Below are 22,410 nucleotides of genomic sequence, written 5' to 3' on the forward strand. Positions count from 1 at the left end.
AGATTTAGAATTCATTGTGGTGGGAAGGTATGGCTTCAGGCAGGTAGCAGGGCAGTGATTCTTCAAATTTCCCTGGAGTCAGAGACAGCACCCGGCGTCATGGCCTCTGGACTATGTGAGGCCAATGAGAGAATGATTGCAAAATGATTTTCTCCTCTGTTGCACTGTCACCTGCTTTCAAGCCCTTGAGGAAATGTGTTTATTCTCAGTATTGTCCGTCTGTGATGACAGATGCATCACTGCATGATAAATTTGCCAACTGGTTTTTGGCAGGAAGAGGGTGCCACAAAAGACAGCCTCAGGGTGGTTAAAGGCTGTCACGGTCTACTAGAGCGATACCCCTACCTCCTTTGAGTTCATTCCTCAACACCCATGCCAGTCCTGGGCCCTCCCCCTGGGGACTGCTGTGCCCTCTCCTTTGGAGTTTCTCCATTGACATCTTGTCTTGGCATCCACAGGCTGGTGCTACCCTATTGCTTTTTCCTGACGCCTTTCCTTCCTGATTTCCTAGACACCATGCTGCATCTTCACAATGTTGCCACCAGCACGACTGAATCATGGAAAGCCACTTCTCGTTCCAAATGTTCTGAGTTCTCCATCTTCACCGTCTCTACGTCAGTCACCATGGACTTGGCTCATCCACTGGTTCCATCTCTAGCCGGCTCAGTCACCTGTGGACCTGGCTAGTCAGCTGGCTCCAGACACTGCCGTTCTACACCAATTTACCTCCATTTATTCCCTCTGTCAAGACACAAGATACAAGTTCAACTTGTTTTATAATTTAAAAAAACTCAAATAAGCATCTCCTGTATTCACTAGGAGGAATAAACAATGATTGCTATTCAAACCCCATATTCAAAGATTAGTGGAGCGGCCACTAAAGTCAATTTTGGCGAACTAGTGTGGGAAAGAAAACATTGGTATTGACTAGTCATATAACTCCTCTTCAGCTTAAAAAGTTGAAATTCTCACTGTTTATTTCCTTTCTGTTTATTTTAAGTTTAGAGCGCTCAGTTTATGGATCTACTTTCCTTGAAGCGTGTCCTTATGCGTTGGACAGAATTTTGTCATCTTGACATGAATTAGAGTCATCTGGAAAGAGGGAACCTCAGTTGAGAAACTGCCTCCCCCCATCAGATTGGCCTGTAGGCAAGTCTGCGGGGCACTTCATATTGATAAGTGACAGGGACAGACCCAGCGCACTGTGGGCAATGCCACCCCTGGGCAGGTGGTCCTGATTTGTGTAATAAGCTGAGTGAAGCAAGGAAAGCCAGTGACAAGCACTCCCCATGACCTCTGCTTTAGCCCCTGCCTCTAGATTACTGCCCCAACTTCCCTCTGTGATGGATTATAAACTGTAAACTGAAATAAATCCTTTCCTCCCAAAGTTGTCTTTGGTCATGGTGTTTCATCACAGCAACAGAAACCTGTTGGGGAGTATTATTTTAAGGTGTGTTACTTTTGTTCCTGTTACATTTGTTTAACTCTGTGAAGCTGTGTGACTGTGCCTGTGTAAAATACCTGATGGCCTAATAAAGAAAGAACTGGCCAATAGCAAGGCAGGAGAAAGGATAGGTGAGGCTGGCAGGCAGAGAGTATACAAAGGAGAAAACTGGGAGGAAAGATCTAGAAGCCAGAGAAAGAGGAGGACTCCAGGGGCCAGTCACCCAGCTACACAGAGTAAGATTTACAGAAGTAAGAGAACGGGAAACGCTCAGACGCAAAAGATAGACAGGTTAAGTTAAGTTAAGTAAAGCTGGCTAGAAACTAAGCCAAGGGAAGGCCAGGCATTCATAATGAAGAATAAGCCTCCGTGTGTGATTTATTTGAGAGTTGGGTGGTAGGCCCCCCCGAAAAAAGAGAAAAAACAACATCAAAAACCTAAGACACCTTACATTTGTCATAAATCATCCAGAAACAAATGCAAAACAATATTAGTTAACCTAAAATAGGTAGTTAACTATATTTGTGATGAAAATATGCATTATTATTCTTCAGTATTGTGACTTCTGTAAAACCTTGGGTCTCTGTTCATTTTGTTATATCCCGATTGTCTAAGGTACCTCTCAAAATTCAGACCTAGAAATAATAAGGAACTCATCCATATATGTGCTGGCTAGTCTTATATCAGCTTGACACACAAACTAGAGTTATATGAAAGGAAAAGAATCTTCATTGAGAAAATGCCTCCATAAAATCTGGCTCTAGGGCATTTTCTGAAGCATGAACCTAATTAGTCTTATCAATAAAAACCAGGAGTCAAATATCGGGGTTAAAGCTAAAAGATCAGAGAAGCAAAGGAGCAGCCACTAGTGACTTCTTACCTCTACGAATCCTCAGACTGAAAGCTCACGAGATCCTGTTTCCATCCACCTTATATTCCTGTCTCCACCTCCCGATTGTGCTGGAATCAAAGGCATGAACCTCCCAAGTGCTGGGATAAAAGGCGTGCACCACCACTGCCCAACGTCTATGGTTAACTAGTGGCTAGTTCTGCCCTCTGATCTCCAGGCAAGCTTTATTTGTCAGAACACAAACAAAATATCATACAACATTTCTTAATTAGTGATTGATGAGGGAGGGCCCAGTCTATTATGGGTGGTTCCATTCCTGGGCAGCACCCCTCCATGATCTCTGCATCAATTCCTGTCTCCAGGTCCCTGCCATGTTTGAGTTCCTGTCCTGACTTCGGGTGATAAAGAACAGTGATTTGGAAATGTAAGCCAAATAAACCCTTTCCTCCCCAATTTAATTCTTGGTCATGGTGTTTCATCACAGCAAAAGAAACTGTAACTAAGACAATGTTCAACAGCGATGAAGCCTGTCAATGTCCAATACTAACAAAGTGTTCAATAGTAACAAAGCTTAACAGCATCCAATAGGAATAAAGCAGAGACGCTAGTTTTCCTCTGACTGCCATTTCAGAGGACTGCCCTGTTGCTGGCCCCGACAAGCTTCACAGGAAAGTCAATCCTCTATTCATGTCTCAATATAATTTACCATACTCATAAGTCTTTGATTCACTATCTTCTTTCCATTTGTTTATTTATTTATTCTCTCATACAACACATCCAGAACACAGCCTCCCTCCTTCCACTCCTCCCAGGCTCCACCCCACCTCCATTCTCCCCCAGATCCACTCCTCCTCTGTTTTCCTTCAGAAAAGAGCAGGCCTCTCGGGGATCAAACAAACACAGCACAGCACAATGAAATGAGACTGGGCAAAAATCCTCATGTCAAGGCTGGATGAGGCAACCCAGTAGGAGGAAAAGGGTCCCAAGAGTGGGCAAAAGAGTCAGAGACACCCTTCCTGTAGATCTCCCCCCCTCTCTCCCAACCTACTCTCTTCCTCTTTCTCTCTCCTCTCTCCCTCTCTAAGTTTTTAAATTTAACTTCTTTTACATGTATGAGCATTTTGTCTGCATGTATGCCTATGTACCACATGTGTGCCTCATACCTATGGTGGTAGAAGATGCTATCAAAGCTCCTGGAATTGGAGTTACCAATAATTGTGAACCACCATGGGGATGCTCAGGGCTGAACATGAATTCTCTGCAAGAGCAACAAGTATTCCTTTTTTAAATTTATTTTTTAATTTACATTCATGGTATTCATTATTTACACTCATGATATTAATCACATTTGTGGTATTCATAGATTACATTTGCAGTATTCATTCAATTATATATATACATATATATATATATTAATTTTAGATGTCAAATGTCATTTCTTGAAGGGGGTAGGAGGTTAAATACAGGCTTACAGCACAATGGGAGGACCCCGGAGGGCAGAAGTTCACTACTGATCTTTTACAATCTTGCATCTAAGCTGTTAACGCCCATTATTCAGGATACACAGACAAGGAACTTCCCTTAAGCATTCAGGAGGGTGGAACCTGGCAGGGAATTAGCATTGGGAAGATATCAAGGTCAAGGTCCACAAGCAAGGCAACAGTTACCCAAAACGGGGACCAGGGCCCTGTAGGTCCCCCTTTTATTAAAAAATGAGCTTTTGACTTGGGTTGTGTGGGATGTCAGCAGGTCATCTTCCCCATCATGGAGAAGCCTGCCCAGGCCACACAGGTGCTCTGTCTTAGGTTGGTGAGAGCCCCCCAGGCATTACCAGTCTCTGAATACTCATTATCATACCAGCTCAATCATGTGTGAGCTGCATGGTTAATTGCTGCCAAAGATCTCAAAATGGCACTGGGCTTGCAATCTGTGTGTTCGATACAGTAAAGACCAACAGAGGTCCTATTTCACCCATAGCCAGTAGGTTAAAGGCAACTGAGCCATTCCCTTCCTTAATGAGCCGTACTGTACGTTGGAGTCCTTGCAAGATAGTTCCCAAAAGCAACTGGAACTTGAGTTTATAAGTTTATAATTTTCAAAGTCAATCGAGATGTATATAACTACTGAATTAAATTTATCATGCCCAATAGAATGAAAGATTAACTAACTGTGGTAGCTACTTTTGTTGCCGGGGTCTCCACTGTGCTAGCTGTAGTTAGCAATTATAAAATGGCAATCCCAGAAACAGTAGCAGCAGTGTGCGCCATTGTTATAACAGCAACAGCAGGAGCAGCAATGTCAAATTCTCTTCTGGATTGTGTGGACATCCACTGGCATGGATACAACTCCAGAAACACAAACCGCCAAGGCCCATTTTTCTTGATCCCAGCATGACTTTAGCTGGCAGCTCTTCTGGAGAATCCAATCTCATGGCTACAGTTCCTAGGCTTACATTAATGCTTGCCAAAGCTGGCCATATTGGGCTCTCAATCTCCATTGGCATCAGAAGGGTAGATTTTTTCATGAAGACCCATTAGGTCTCTGTCATGTTGGGCTTCAGCAGCAGCCACAGGGCACGTTCAGTGCTCAGGAATCCAAAGAGGAACCTCATTGTCCTGAGGAAAGACATAAACCAAACTCCGGGGCTACACCAACACTAGATCGGGTCTCCTCCACATGCTAGTAGAAAGATCCTTCCATTGCTCCAGAGGGTGATTTGCAACAGGACCTTATCTGCATCAGATCCTCCAGCAGAATCCACCAATAAACTCCAGCAGAATCCACCAATAAAAAAATTTAAAATATATAAAACAAGGGAAAGAATAGAATGTGGAGAGGAATGATGAGTCCCTAGTTCTCCCTCTTTTTAACTTTAGTAAAATGTTTGTTTGCAACAAGTGTTCTTAACCACTGAGTCATCACTCTAGCTCCAAGATATCCCCCACACACACACCTAAGCATCAGAAGAGTTAATAGCTATCTGTGGTGGTGTGAATAGGAATGGCCTTCATAGAATCATGTGTTTGAATGCTTGACCCATAGGGAGTGGCACTATTAGGAGGTGCAGCCCTGTTAGAGTAGGTGTGGCCTTGTTGGAGGAAGTGTCTCACTGTGGGGGTGGGTTTTGAGGTCTCCTATGCTCAAGCTACACCCAGTGTGGCACAGTCTCCTCCTGCTGCCTGCAGATCAAGATGTAGAACTCTCAGCTTCTTCTCCAGCACCAAGTCTGCCTGCATAGCACCATGTTGCCTGCCATGGCTTAACCTCTGAAACTGTAAGCCTACTGCAATTACATGTTTACCTTCATAAGAGTTGCTATGGTCATAGTATCTCTTCATAGCGATAGAAACCCCAACTAAGATAGTGTCTAAGTAAAACATTTTGGAAGTATCTGAAGTGTTTTAGGTTTTACTTTTTCAGATCTGAGCCCTGCATAATGCATTGGAAGAATGATATCACGATGCTGCTTGTGGCCATGCACACCCCTGGAATAGTAACACACCAGTCTGCAGGCTATGGCCCCATAAGACGAGTGAGTTCTCTATACCAACAACATACCCTGCTAAATTGCAAACTGCTTTTATTCAATAAAGCCACCAGGAAGGAGGAAGGGTAACTCATAGGAGCAGGAAATGATGAATGAGGCTCTGCACCTGCCATGCAGAGCTAGAGACATGGGTATCAGAAAACAGGGAGACTATTTCTCACACATTAGACTGAAAATTAAAATGCAATAATAATGCTATTGTAGAAACAAACAGGCTCTCACAATGCTGGTCAGAACACAAACTGGTACAACTTCTGGAGGGGACTCCAGTAATTTCTAACGGTGTACATACTTTCTATAGAGCATCTGCATATCCAGGGATTTGCACTGAAGTAATGTAACTCATCAATTCAGAACTGTGTATAAGAGAAAAATATTTAAAAAACAGTACAGATATCATAGCATATGTGTGTGTGTGTAGAGGGGGGAGGTGGACACGAAGAGGAATACTATGCATCTCTAAAAAAATGGTGGATTCTTCCTTGGAGCATGTGTGGAGCTATTTCTGGTATCTGTTGTCATGGGTTCAAGGTGTGGCTCTAAGTCAGACCGGTATCTGTTGTCATGCACACACAAGCACACGTGATGACTCCCATCGTCCTTTCCACAGCACTTGTCTGTTGTGTACCACTGTAACAGCTTCTCATCCAGGGCAAAGGCACACAGAGTTCATTACAGACCTGTATTTGATTTAGTTTTTGCTTCTTTGCTTATGTGAGGAGGACACGATTGAGTTTAGGACACACTCATTAGTCTCTTCCAGGGGCATTTTACTCCACAGAGGAACCAGGATGTTAGATTTTCTGTCCAGGGAAACCAGGGTAACATGGAAATCCACAACCTGTGACTCATAGCTACTGAATCATTTCCTGACAAGTCAGACTTTGAAGTGCTAACCTTAGGCATGTAATTTTCAACATGTAAAAAAACTATTGTATTTACAGCTATTCATTTTTCTTCAAAAAAAGAGACTGTACATCCGTTTTAATTATCACTTTAGGATAGTAAATTATTTGACAAATGAGTAACAGAAGTCTACTTTTTGTCAGTGGTTCTTTGTCTATGATGACTCAGCAATAAAGTTAGAATAACTAGTGACTCATGTTAGGAACAAAAAGAGTCAATAATGGAGAGATGTTCTCTGGTTTATTGGTAGCTTAGAGTCAAAAATGACTTTTATTTCTATATGACAATAGGGAGATATATTCAATTTAGCAATTTATTTTGTGAGTAAGTTCTACTTACAACACTATCAAATTGCCTGTTCATTAAATAATTTAGGGTGAGAAGTCTTGGCAAAGAGTCACCATTTCAGAGAGCTCCCTGGGGTTGCTTCCCCTGAGACCAAGCCGCCTGGAGCATTCTTCAGATCAGGTGTCATTCTGGCCTAGAGGCTGAGGAGCTTACATTACACATAGTCTCTAGGGAATTGGCGATATTACCAGTACACTAGCTAAACTCCAGCATGCTCAGGGCCTAACGCACACAGAATTACCAGGATTGCACAGAAACATTAGCTCATTACCCCAAATAAAACTTAGACCCTGGAACACAGAGTACATTTGGTTAATTTAATTGTAACCACACCAATTCTACCATCACACACTTCCCTGCCTCACCCTCCCCCAATGGAAGTAGCTATCATTTCAAATTCAAGGTTTATCGTTTCCTCCCTGTGCAGCTTATATAGTTCAAAGATATTGTGTATTGATTACTTTTGTCATGACATTAAATTGAAAACCTCAGAGCCACATATTGAAATCATGCCTCTTATTTCCCCCTTATTTTTATCATGCAAACTTCATTAGTTATCCATTTTTCAGACCCACAGGTGGAAAGGACTGCTTATTGAAATAGGAATAGAGATGGTTTTCTGAGCATAAACATCTAACCGGAAGAGAAAATTAGATTCGTGTGAAGCATCTAAAACTCAATTCTAAATCAATAACCACAAGGACAAGAATTACACAGGACATACACAGAGGACAGGGACACGGTGTCAGAAAAGGACTGTTAAAAGAGTTAGTCAAAGAACAATGTATGGAGTAGTTCCTTTCGTGGCTGGACTTTGGGACACAAACTTCATTTGTGTTGCAGGATATTTGATCATGCTGTGGAGGTTGCGTTATTTACTGGAAAAACCTGTTTCTAGCTGTGGTGTGGCTCAGCCCTAGCACATACCTTTAACTAAAGAACTTTCTGCTTGAATATTGTGAACAGGATTAAATAAAGTCAGCCAAAAGCAAGAGGTGGAGCAAGCAACCAGTTGACCAGAAGTGAACATAGGATTATCAAGAAAAAGCCATAAAGAGTAAGAAGGAGTCAGGAGGATGGACAGAGAGATGCACAGGAAGTAGAAGGGAGGGACATTGATTTTTGGGGAGAGTAGTCTGAGACAGTGTGGAAGAAGGCAGGAGGTTTCTGGGATGCCATCTGAGGTTGAAGGTCAGCCGGGTACTTTCTCTGCCTCTCTGAGCTATCAGGTTTTTACCCCAGCATCTGGCTCTCAAGTCTTTATTGATAAAATTGAATGATTGAGATTTTGTTTAAAAAACAACACATTTGAGTATAATGCTGTGGTTTTAATAAGAGGAGAGACATATCCAAGTATGTGAGAAATATGTATGTGCACAGTAAGGAAGTATCTTGGATAGAGACATTGAGTTTGGAGCCAAGAAGAAGACAGTGATGTAACAGAATTAACCTTTTCTGCATATCTAATAATAAAGAGAAGTAAACTGAAACACCAAGAGAAAGAACTGGGTTTGTGTGTTTGTGACTGCTGTGGTCTTGTTGAAAACTTCCAAAAGGTTGAAGAGATGTGTGAGATCATATCATGGAGATTGTGGCCAAGTGGAAGGGTCCCAGTGTGGGGCAGAAAGCCAAGAGAAAACACACAGCAGAGTAAATCCCAGAGGTATGCACAGCTCTGAGGAAACTCATACAACAAGCTTGTGCAATTGCTCAGTAGCACAGTGGTGGTAACCACTGAGACAGAGTGTTTGCTGAAGTGAAACTGAGTTTCCATTGTGGGTTCCAGAGTGGGGCATGACAGAACAGGGAGAACAGCAGCTCTCCATGCCCCCCAGAAGGCAGATGTAGTGACAACTGTACCTATTTGTAAGAAGGCACATCATGATAAATGGTGGGTCATTTGAAAGCATCCATTATCTGTTCAATTAACATTCATCTTGAAGACTGTAAGGATGTAATTAAGCAAAGCAAGTTAAAGATGCTGAGTGTTTTGTTGTTGTTGTTGTTGTTGTTTACCTCTTTCATTGCTGTGACCAAATCTCTCAAGAGGCTACTTTAGGAAGTGTTGTTTGAGTTAACAGTTTGAAGATAAGGCCTATCATAGCAAAGCCATGCTGCCATGAGCATGAGGTGGATGGTCACATGACATCTGCCCTCAGGGAGCAGGGAGATGAGTGTTGGCTCTCTGATTTCTCCTTCTAGTTCATTCTAGTTGCCACCCCATAGGATGGTGTTGTCCACATTCAGAGTGGTTCTTCTCTGCTCAGTTAAACTTTTCTAAAAGCGCCCTCACAGATACATCCAGGGCTGTGTTTATATGGTTATTCAAAATCAAATCAAGTAGACAGTAAATATTCATCATCATGCCAAGAAAACCCTCAGGAAGTCAATTGTAGGAACAGCTTTTCTTTTTATTTCCGTGTGTGTGTGTGTGTGTGTGTGTGTGTGTGTGTGTGTGTGTGTGTGTGTTCCATGCCCTGTGTTTTTGTGAATGTGAATTCACATATCATAAAGACTTGACATCGATGTTAGATGCCTTTCCCAATGGCTGTTGAACTTATTACTATTAGCATTAATTAGTACTTTAAGACAGAGTCTCTCACTGAACCTATTCAGCCATCCTGTCTAGTCTATCAACCTTTGTGGTTCCTCCCGTCAGGCATCCTTGGCTCTTTACATGGGTGCTGGGCATCTAAACTCGGGGCCACACTCAAGCTTGCTGCACAGCAAGTGCTTTAGTCACCAAGCCATTTCCTCAACCTTGCAGTCATGGCTTTAATGAGTGAAGGAACATCAGGGAACAAAATGTGCATTAATCTACTGATTTGGGGTTGGGTAGTTCCTGTTTTGCGTATGTCCTAAGGTGCACCATTATGTTATTTGTTTGAGAGTTCTTTGCCCTTTTATTGTAGGCACTTATAAATATAAACTTTCCTCTTAGAACTGCTTTATTATATCACATAGGTTTTGGCATGTTGTATTTTGAAAATTTCACTTGATTCTATTAATGGAATTTGTCTTTCTTTCTTAATTCCTTCAAAGATGTATCTATCACTCAACAGAATTTTGTTCAATCTCCATGAGTCTGTGCAATCTCTGTAATTTCTCTTGATGTTGATCTCTAGTTTTACTCCATTGTGGTCAGATAGAATATAAGAAATTATTTCAATATTCCTACGTTGGTTAGGAGGCTTGTTTTGTGTCCTAGAATATGGCCTGTTTTAGAGAAAGGTCTCTGGGCACCTGAGAAGAATATATATTCTACAGCCTTTACATAGAACATTCTGAAGATGTCTTTTGGGTTCGTTTGCTTGATAATGTCATTTAACTGAAATGTTTTACTGTTTATGTTTTGTCAGGATGACCATTCTGTTAGCAATCAACCATAACAAAGAATGAAGTTTTATTATCTGCAGGAAAATGATATCACTGGAGACAATCCTATTAAGCAAACTGGGCCAGTTCAGAAAGACAAATACTGTGTCTTTTCTTGTTTGCAGTTCCTAGATTTCATAGAGATAGTCTAGATTTTATGTAGATAGATACAATCATGTATGCACATGTGACATGAGAGCAGAAATGGAACTGAAGAAAGACAGAGTAGGAAGATGTTGAAAATACACTCAGAGGATATTGAACCCTTGTATGCAAAAGACCTTATGTAACACAGGATCATGTACAATGAATACACGTGATGAAAAGATTTTAACTATACAAAGTGTGTATCAACAAGCAGTAGTTCTTACAGGCTTCTTTAGTCCTTCAGCTTTCTGCAGATCTGCCTGAAGTAGGCTGTGAAGGTGGGGCTGTCCACATCCTTCCCCATCAGCGAAGACTCTTGCCACTTAGGCCAACATCTTTAGAAAATAAATAAGTCATTTTTCTCATATCCATTTTGTAACACCAAGTTGATAGCAAAATGATATTTGGAAGTTTCTAGAAGCCAAACTTACATGCATGTAACTGGTCATCAAAAAGCAGCTGGGGACAACTAATTTGCTCCTGGCTTTTAGTTACCTTCATCAAAAATCTTTGCATGTTTAAAACAGATTGGACTAGCATCCTGGAGTGAATAAAAAGGAGAAAGTGGCTGAGCATGTGTTCATTTCTCTCTGCTTCTTGAGTTACAAGTGCTGCAGAATTTTTTTCACTGTCATGAGACATATAATGATAGCAACATATATATAACATATTATTTTGACCATTGTTGTAGTATTTCATTTGAATTCAATTATTTTAAATATTATTTTTTATAAATCATTTTTCTTAAGGATACTTTTGACATGACAGAATTAGTGATTGATTAGTCACAAATCATTAAAAATTTTTTAGTTCAATCAAAAAAGGTGGGTTTTAAAATTTTAATGTTTTGATGAGCATATACTCTATTATATATGTATATATATGCATAATAATAGACACAGCAGATCATTATACCCTCCTTTGGCTCTTACAGTCTTTCTGTTCCTTTTTATATGAATTTTCCTGAGCCCTGAAGGGGGTGATATAGTGACTGAGCGCTGTAGTCAACACAGCAACAGAAGCGTCTTGATGGAAATTCTGTTTTAGCTGAACCCAGGTGCTGCCTGCTTTGGGGGAGGGCCTCCCTTCTTCAGTTAATCCTTCCAGGGAACACCTTCACAGCCCCACTGAGGGGTGTCACCTTCTCAGCCCCGCCGAGGGGTGTTCCTCTTTGTCAATTTCAGAGCCCATCAAGCTGACAACCAAGATTAAGTCTGATGACCTCCTTGTAGAAGTGGGAATGGAGACGAGTATTTGTGGGTACTCTGAAGAAATGTCTTTGAGGGAAGACATCTTTGGTTTGAGACGATCAGCCTCCAGCAGTGTTACCCTGACAACGGTAAACACAGACTGTGTGCATATCTGCATACAGATTTGAACACACATCGGACTGTTCTGTGAGCGTTTGTGTTCATTTCCCTCTCTATGGCTGGTCGCTGGGCCTGGAGGAGCTGAGGTCTGTAGGTGTGTGTCCCCTCAGTGGTCATGCTGGTTAACATGTCTGTGAGCCCAAACTCATACTGAAGGCGACTCTCCCCACCATAAGGCCTTGGACTGTAATAGTCTTGAGATATCCTGTGTTCCCTTTGTGCAACATTGTTTGATTCGCTTCCTGCAGACTTGGTCCCACTGTATGACGGACAGGTTCTGGTGACTTTGTCCCATTCCTTCCCTGGAAAGAGTAGTAGACAAGATGCTGTACTTCTAAATACGCGTGCTTGGCACACAACAGCTTATGCCAGACCTCCGGAGCCCACCTTTCCTATCTGCCTTTTCTGTGATCCCCTGGACCTTCCTCCTCAGGACCCTGACACTGAAGAAGGACCTGCTGGTCCAGGCCAGGTGAGAGTTAGCAAAGCAGCCTGAGGAAGAGCTCTCAGGCTTCCAGGGGGACCCAGGAAGGGGGTGAGGGTGCTGGTTTGGGTTAGGAAACACTACCTTCTTCCTAAAGCAGGCATTTAGACAGAGTAGGACCACTTCCCTCCCTCCCATCTGAAAATACTTACTATTCACCTGGGATTATGGTTTGTTTGCATTTCCAGGTGACAGAATTCGGAAGTAACTCCTAAATGTGATCAGAGTTAGAAGATGTGAGGGTCCCAGCTGGGAGAGTCTGATTTCTGTGGCTGACAGTGCCAGCTTTGAAGACCTGCAGGTCCACACTGAATACATGGTGAAAGCTAGTAATCAGATCCAAGACCCTCACAGCATGCCCACATGCCTTCTCTCACCCAGCAGGTGGGCATTCTGAGATATAAGGTGATAGCAGGGAAGCTAATCTACAGAGAAGACATGCTCTGGGACTAACATCCGTTGTTTATTGTTTTTCTCTTTCTAAGCACCGGATCAGCACCCAGTTAATAAAGTAGCACACAATGGGAGGTGTGTGCATGATGGTGTGTGTTGTGTGGAATGTGCTGCATGCCAAGTGCAAGAGTATGTATGTATGTGATGGTGTCTGGTGTGTGGGGTGTATGGGAGATGTGTGTGTTTGGAGTGTGTGGCGGCAGTGTTGTTTGTATGTGTGGTGTTATTTGTATGTGTGTAGATGTATGTGGTGGTAAATGATATGTGTATGGGATGTGTGTGTGTGTGTGTGTGTGTGTGTGTGTGTGTGTGTGTATAGTGGTATCTGATGTGTGTGAAGTATATGTGTTTGGTATATACATACTTTTGTGTATGCATTACAAGTGGTATATGATATGTGTGTGTATGTGGTAGTATGTGTGTGATTTGAGTGTGTGGTTGTGTGTGCTGTGAGGTGTGTACGTGTGTGGTATATATATATATATATATATATATATATATATATATATATATATATATTTATGCAAATTAATACATAAGCAATGATAACTGATTTAGAATAACCCCCTTGAGTCTTTAGCTTTTCCTCTACACTTCCCTGCTCTCTCTTAAAATATATTTTCCCTCAAAGGAAATTTTACTTAAAATTTAGGAAAACTCTGGTACTTAAAAGTTCAGAATAATGAACTGGATCTCAGTTGTGGGCACTGTGCTGACAACGAGGTACATTAAGGACAGCAGAGACAGGGCATATTCTAGAACAAGCTCCACAGCTTTCATTTCTTTGTTACTGTGGCAAGCACAGCTTTATCCAAGAGAATGAAGAGGTTAGTGGAAGGCTAGAGAATGTATTTTGATATTCAGGAGACTTGAGTACCTATCAAGTTGTGTGCTGGGCTCTGCGTCTACAGTGGTGATTGAGAACCTGGCATAGATGTTTTTTCTCCCGATTACGAGCAAAGTTCTTGCTTTCTTGGAGTGAGTACTCCGGTAAGAACGAAAGCAGTCAGTCACACCGATGAATGCCACCCCTGCAGCCTGGACAAGTGTCAAGTAGGCTGTGTGCACAGGACCACAGAAAATCCCAATGTCCAGCTGGACTAGGACATCCACAATCGAGATGCTGTCTAGACAGGACAGGGAGCCGCTGTGAATCTGTGGCCAAGCAGAGGACCCTGAGAAATGATGGGAAAGATCTGTGTTTGGGTCATCTGTCCATGAGAAGTCCAAAGAGGAATGACCTGGTCTGTCAACAATGACAGGGAATGAAATGGAAAGTGCAGCTAGAGGCTGGCAGAGCCACACAGGACATGACCAGGACATGGAGTGTGCAGAACGTGTGTGGCTTCTGGTAAAAAGACACAGAAATGCTGGTGACACACAGGGACATTAATCACAGAGCTTGAGAAATGGGAAGGGGATTACTACTTCAACCCTGGCGATGTTACGATGGTCATGGATGAAAGTTCTTACTTTATAGATACATGCTAAAATATCCAGGAGTGGATGAGAAGCTGAGCAGTAGTGACTGTGACTACACTACTGTAGTCACAGTCACTACTGTTAGGAGTTCACAGCATCATCCTTTCTGTCCACAGGGGGACTCTTTTTAAAGCCACCATGGTCAGCCTTCCTGTTGCTGGTGCTGATATGTTGTGGACATTTTGTGGGGCAGCAGACACATGTTTGATGATATGAGCTGCTAAATTTGGGTTTTTTTTCTCTGTTTTCCGTACAGCTTAAGTATCAGCAAAAGCCCCAAATCTGGAAGGGTCTCTCTGAGGGGTTCCTGGGTCTTTTGTGGTCTCTGAGCTTGTCTTAGTCATACCATCATGGAAGTAACCATGACAAATGATTCCTTAAAGTGCATCTTAAAGAATTAAAAATATGAAATTTAGAGTTCTTGAAACAAGCAGATCACAGGAAACTATTGCCTGCATATCTGAATTAAGAATCAACAGGATGGAAGAAAGGCCTGGATGATAGAGTCCCTGCCTTGGTTCTAGGTCCTGGGAGCCAGAGTCCTTGTGAGTAGATGGCTTTCACCTTCCACAGGTGCTTGCTAGAGTTGAGGGCTTTGTCTCTTGTACAGGACAACCTTTGGGCATCGCAGGATGTAATCGGATTGTGCTCCACTGTGAGAACCAGAAGTTATATAGATCATCACAGTGTGGTGCATTTATAAGCTTGTCTACTTAGTTGGCCTGATGGCAACAGACACCTCAAAACTGCTTCCAAACGGTCATGCCGCGGCTTATTTTCATACCCTGTGGGGATTCTGAGGCAGGAAGGCACAGCACAGAAACGCCTTTGCTCATCATCTCAATGGTATGTTGGCACTCCTGAGACACCTGGAGAGTTAGTGTCCATTCCCAGAGCATCTCATGAAAAGCAGGACTCTGTGTTCATCTTTCTCACAAGCACCTCACCTCAACCATCATTCAACAAGCATGGAATGAGATGGCTGGCCAGAAATCGGCAGTTCTCTCTCTCCTTTTAGAGAGAGCAGCTGCAAACACCTGGGTTTTGTGAAGACCGCTTACCTTGGTGAGTTTAATTGCAGAAGCGCATCTACAGGCTTGAAGGGAGGTAAGTGCGGCGGCCAAGCCGAGCTGAGTGGCTTGGAAGGGGCCCAGTTCAAACCACAACCCTCCACTCATTGTCGGGGAACCCAGATCCTTGCCAGCAGACAGGGCACTGGGGATGAGTCTGGTCCAGGTCCACACAGCCAGGCTGCACACCAAGGGCCCTCTGCAGCACAGAGTTGGAGCACAGCCCGTCTCAGTACCATCTGTTGCCTGTTCCTAAGCCGCTGCTGGCCACTGTTCTGCAAAGCCCTTTACAACCTGGGCTGAAATCCCATCTCCATCTTCATCCGGGGCGGTTTGCCTCAAGGACCTTGCTCTTTGCTTCAAATATTCCCTAATACAGCATTCACCAGGTTGTGAGGTGGTGTTGGCAAAGCCTGTCAAGTGGAGTAATATTTTGTTTCTCTAATGGTTATGATTTGGTTAATGCCCCCCCCACAACAGCTGGGAATGTTTTTTCACATGGCCTCATTGCTTCCTGTAGTATTTTAATACTTTTTTTAATATTTGGTTGTTTGAAACAATGTATTGTGTACCCCAGGCTGGCCTCCAACTCCCTGTGTAGCCAAGGATAACCTTGAACTCCTCCGCCCCCTGCCTCCCACTCCCTTTCTCAGCATTGTCTTCCAGGTTCCCACAGAAAAGCTCAGTAAGCTCTCAACACCAGTGGCTTTTCCAGCCCGAAGTTCCGAACACTCTTTCCCAAAACAACATGGTCAGCTTCGCCACAGCTCTACCCCACAATCCTGGCACCAGCTTCTGTCCTAGTCAGGTTCACACTGCTGCGGCCGTGACGAGAAGCAACTTGGGGAGGAAAGGGTTTATTTCGACTTACAGCTTCCGGTCCATCTGCTAGGGAAGGCAGGGTGTGAGCTGAAGGCAAAGACCACAGAGGAAATCTACTCACTGGCTTGCTTTCAATCTCACATTAAACTGGCTCTCATATTCAGCCCAGGCCCCTCTGCCTAGGGATGGCGCTTCCCACAGTGGGGTGGACTCTCCTTCACCAATTAGCAATCAAGAAAATTCTCTACCGATGGCCTGCCCACAGACCATTCCAGTGGAGGCAATTCCCCAGTTGACGTTCCCTCTTCCCAGGTATTAAATTGACAACAATAATTAGCCACCACACAGGTGGGCACAAAAACACATTTATTTAAAATTTCGAGTACATCTGGCGACATGGTCATAAAGCTCAGAAGTACTTATAATAAGATAAAGTGACAGCACCCACCTAACTATAGAAGAAAATGTATTGATTTATTCCAGCACTGGGATTCCAGAATGAGGTGTTCCCACTTGGCTTGTGAATCTTCATCATAAGTCCTGCACAGAAAATCTGGGGACCAAGACCAAGTTGAAACTTAACATCCAAAGAAAGTAAGGTTTCAGGTGGAAGGTCTTCATCTTCAAGGCTAAAAGGGGCAAAAGAAATGGAAAACCCAAGGTTTCCCTCCCCATTTCTCACTCCTACCAGGCTGTGAGCCTCCCAGGAGTGAGAACACCCACTGCAGCTGTCCCCAGGCAGACGTGGTCTATGGCATCAGCTGCCTGCTCCCTAATGGTCCTACCCAAGATCAGCACAGTCCTGGCCTCCTGCACAGATATTCAGACACTTGATTCCACAGGGTAGCTCCCTAGAGCAAGTGAATGCTAGTAGAGTTATACTTCTTAATGATTTCAAAGCCTCTAGAAGCCCTGATTCTCACCAGATATGCAGGGAGCATCTGGGCAGGGAGGGTAGACAGGGAGCCTATGCTTGGCTTGTAGCGACCTTGAGAGGGTAAGGTCCCACTGTGAGCCTGTGACCTAGAGGGGCTTGAGGGAGGATCCTGCAGGATCTGCACCTCAGGAGACCCACCTAAGATCACCTGCATCCTTGAACTCCACCAAATCAGCAGAGTTACAGTATCCACACCAATTTCTTAATACAACCTACCTAGTCATCTTCCTTCTTTCCTCCCTTCCTCCCTCCCTCTTCCCTCCCTCCCTCCCTTCCTCCCTCCCTTCCTTCCTTCCTCCCCCTTTCTTCCCTCCCTCCCTCCCTCCCTCCCTCCCTTCTGCCCTCCCTTCTTTCCTCTTCCTCCTCTTCCTTTTCCTCCCCTCTCTCTCCCTCCCCTCTCTCTCCCTCCTCCCTCTCTCTTACCCTCTGCCTTACCGTCAGCAGATTCTGCCCCAGTAACTTTTCCTCTTGCCCAGGATACTGCCCAAGCCGGTGATTGCCCAAAGCTGCCCTTTCCTGAGCAGTCTGCTGCTTGTCTGTTTAGTCATTGAGCTGTTTTCCGTTTGTCAGAATTTCTTGTGTTCAGTCATTTGTGTAGCAATGAAAACACACACCGTCTTCCCCACCATCCATCACAGAGAAAGAAAGAGAGAGAGAGAGAGAGAGAGAGAGAGAGAGAGAGAGAGAGAGAGAGAAAGACAGTGCTTCTGGTCTGAGTCGGGCTTTGAGGATGGAAATGCCCCACCCATTTCCCCAATGCTGGCACCTTCCTTTCTCCCCAACAATACTCTGCCTTACTTGGACATGCCCATTGAGCTTCTTTCTTTGTTTTCACCCCTGCCTCCCCTTCATACTTTTCTGGTAAGAGGAATTTATTTTTCTGGCCACTCTATTTCTACCTTAGACCCTAGAGAGACAGAGATTTCCACACACAGGCTTACCAGGAGGGCCTGCAGCCTGAGGCTTAGCAATTTCTTTGAGTTATTTTTCTTCTTTGTTTTTGTTTTGATTGTTTGTTTAAGGCATGTGCTGGTGTGGTCTACTTTGGTCTCTAATTTTCTGGGTAGCTAAGGGTGACCTTTAAATTGACTTCTTGATCTTCCTGCCTCCATCTTCCTAGTGATGGAATTAGAGGCACCCTCTACTAACCACGGGTTACTTTTTATTGTATCTATGTTGGTTCCCTCTGAATACCATGACAAATTACACATATTTGATGGCTTAAAACCACACTGGAGTTTTATTTAGTGTTGGAAAAGTGTCTCCGCAGTTAACAGTTCTTGCTACTTTTGCAGAGGACCAGGGTTCAGTTCTCAGCATCCACATTGTGGGTCACAAACCCTGACACCAGGCATGCGCATTATGCACATTGTGCACACATACGCATGCAGGCAAAACACACACACACACACACACACACACACACACACACACACATAAAATAAATCTTTAAAAAATACCTTGTCTTCTGTGTACACATGTGCAACTGAGAATATACATGTGTACCACATGCATGCAGTACCAGCAGAGATGGAAAGAGGGCATCAGATCTCCATTCCCGGTCATGGCTTCTCAAGGTCCTGACATGACCTTCCAGAGGCAAGAGCTGAGTTTTCTCATCCCCATTGCTGCCCAGATTCTACAGGTGAGATGTGAAGAAGGCGGCAGTGGCATTCCACAAAGACCACGACCTAAAACTGGGTGGAGATACAGAGTAGATCTTGGCTAAATGTCTTCCTGATGCTTAAAGTCAAGATCTGTGCCACTGAGCGTGGAGAAACTTGTCCCAGAGAAGAGAAGGTTCAGGTGCAGGGCCATGTGTACAAAGCTGTGTCCCCCAAATGTCACTGAACGTCTCTCAAATAGCCCCATTGGTGGCAGCCTTCTTAGTGTCCCACAGACATGGCAAAGTTGTCCACCTCTCAAGACTCTGATCTGCTTATTCTTGTGCATGAATATTTGACTATTTATGCACCTGGTCTTCTCATAATTCGACATTTACGGTAAGATTTTCTCCTATGTCACAACTCTTAACTGAAGCAGCCACTCTTATCGGACTCAATTCCTTTCTCTTATTACTTTATTTCATTTTTATTTTTGGTGCTGGGTGTTGAACCTGGGGCCTCATGTATCCTAGGCAAGCACTCTACCACTAAGCTGCATGAGCACTTCATGCCTGGCACCGCTCTTTGTATAGGAATTCCCTCTTCTTACTTGTCTCATCACATGGGGGTTTGGATGAAAAACTGTCCCCCATTGGCATAGATATTTGAACCCTTGGCTCCCAGGTGGTGGCACTGTTTGGGGAAAGTATGGAGCCCCTAGGAGGCGCAGTTTAGATAGAAGAACCACTTCACAGGAGGGAGGCAGGCTCTGAGAAGGTTCGTCTCAATTCCAGTTCTCTCCCACCCCACCCTGCTCTCCTCACTGCATGTAGATTAGGATGAGATTTCTCACCTTCCTGCTGCCATGCCATTTCTACAATTAGGGACTCTAACCCTCGGGAAGTATAGGAAAAATAAATGTTCCTTTTTCCTTAGCATTGCTTTTGGTTGTGGTATTTTATCACAGCAAAGAAAAGTACCTAATACACACTGAGTCATATCTCCTATCTACAAAGTCTCAATACTGAGAGCTAAACAACATGTATGCAGTGTTTCTGAGCTCAGGCCAGTGCAGAGAACGAGAAGGTCTGCAGCACCCTGCTTATCTTCAGCAGCGAAGTCTTACAGAAAATAATCTTCATATTTCCCCCACATATTGGTCACACTTGTCAAGGAAAAAATAACACTATTTTGTACGAATAGGCCACATGGCTAATTAAGTTCTGACCTCTAAAATCTCTAAAATGCCATTCTCTTTGTAATGCCAAGGAGTTTTGTTTACCTTTGTTGTTGCTATGAAAATGTTACACCTCTGCACAGGTTGATTTTTTGTCATTTTTTTTCATTTTGTTTTGTTTTTAAATTTGGAGTGGAAGAGTTAGTTTTATTTTGAATTAACTGACCTAAAGGAAGGCTCACACAACCAAGAACTTCTGTGCCTGTTGTACCATAGGAGTGCCAGGGCCTGAGGGGATGGTTTAGTCAGTGACGTGTTCCCTGTGCAAGCATGAAGACACATTCCCAGACCCATCCAGGTATGCATATATAACCCCAGTGCTGTGAGCTCAAGACAAGAGAATCTCTTGGGTTTGGCCATTTGCTGACCTTCAGCTCCAGTGAGAGACACTGTCACAGAACATAAGACAGGAAGTGACAGAGAAAGGCATTGTAGGTTGAACTCTAGTCTCTACATGCACACAATATGCTCATGCACATAAACGCACACTCTCTCACACGCACACAACACACACACACACACACAGTATGCCTCTGTTGAGGCAGTGGGCAGCTGAATCTCTTTCAGTTATGAAATTTCAAAGGAGTAAGTACTGGGAGAATAAATTATGACTCTTACATACATAACTCATATTAGAGTACTTTTGGATATTTTGGCAGATGAGTCTCTAATATTTATGGAGAAACATTTCCCCACGTTCCAGGAACTTTGCCTAGGAAGATGTGAACAAACTCTTACTCATCCCAGAGAGGACATTGATGACAGAGTAAAGCATAATTCCAACCAAGTCCAAAATAGTGAACCAACGAGGGTACTGGGCTTACCTACAAAACATGGTGAAGGGTATTTATAGGACCATGGGTGAACCCACAAAGCCACACCTCTGGAGGTCTTACCTGAGCATGGATGACTTTCCCATAGGTTGCATCCATGAAGTCCCACCTTCTACACACTATATACTCCAACAATCAGAGTAGAATAACATACAACTAACTAGGAGGTGCAAGAGGGAATCTCTAGAATGTCAAAAGAGAATCCAGTGACCTCCATTCTATGAGGGAATGTCAACAGTCAGTGTTAACGGGCCTAGTTTGGAGGTATTGTACATAGAGTCACATACACTTTTGATGACGATGCTAATAGCTGTTACGTTCAGATGAAAGGGCCTCACCACATCCCTAGATCAGCTTTTAGTCTAAAAGCTGCTCTTTTTTCATCTGGCATGGTGGCATGGGCGTGAAATCCCAATGTTTGGAAGATGAAGACAGGAGGCTCAGTCTGCACTACCTGTCAACACACAAACAATAACAACAAAAACAGTGTTGAGTTTCACTGGTGCAGAGTGGTATGACCAATTTATTTCTGATTGGATTTGATACCTGGTCAGAAGCCCAAGGCTGGGGAGGTCATTAGGCCCTGGAGTAGCTGGCCTTACTGGAGAGGGATGAATCTACTCTATTGCTGCTATCTTTCACTGATGTCGGAGTCCAGCATCTCAGACATCCCAGCATGGATTGAAGATCAGCTGCTCGCCAAGAATTCTCTACGCCTTCAGCATTAAATTGGAATGGATAAGCCATTTGTTCTGCTGGACTTAGCAGCTAACAGGTTCTCAGCCTCTTCAGCCTGTGCAATAGAACCCGATCTAGCAAATCCCTGCTATGGCGCATGTTCATCCTGGCTGTTACAGAAGGTTTCAGCAATTGTCCTTCTCCACAATTTTTTTGCCCCCTCTTTCTCTGCATTTATTTTGAGGAAAGTCCATGACATGTACGCAAATTCTACTGCTTAAAAGTCAAAACATTGTCCCAGTTTCTGGCTCATTTTGCTTAGATACCGCCATGCCTCCCTTTCACTCTGAGCTTAGCTTCCAGAGCTCTTTGGCGGTTGTATATTTTTTGCAGGCATTGAGTGAAAGCCTTTAACATTAGCTCCTAAGACTCAAACATTTACAACAAAGGATTTTCCTTCTGAATAGCCTCTCTCCAAAAGAATCCACAGTCATATCCAAAACCCAGCAGGCAGAGAGAGCATTCATTTCTAAAACCTGCTGGTATTTTCTCTCTAAAAGCTCTACCCCCTAGGGGAGCACGGAGGTGGGTGCTCCACTGCCTGAGCACAGGGGCTGAGAGAGGACTGAGTCTGATGAAGAGCTGCCCCTAGAACAGAAAACCTGACCTGATGACGATATCAACAATTTGATGATTCTAAGTCCTCAAAACTAGGAGAAAAAGACTGAAGAGGGGCTTGATATTTTAAATAAGAAATGTTCCCCATAGGCTCAGGTGTTGAACACTTGGTCCCCAGTTGGGGGCACTGTTTTGGGAGGTTATG

The sequence above is a fragment of the Peromyscus leucopus genome, chromosome 19 (assembly GCF_004664715.2).
Source record: "Peromyscus leucopus breed LL Stock chromosome 19, UCI_PerLeu_2.1, whole genome shotgun sequence".
Classification (NCBI taxonomy): domain Eukaryota; kingdom Metazoa; phylum Chordata; class Mammalia; order Rodentia; family Cricetidae; genus Peromyscus; species Peromyscus leucopus.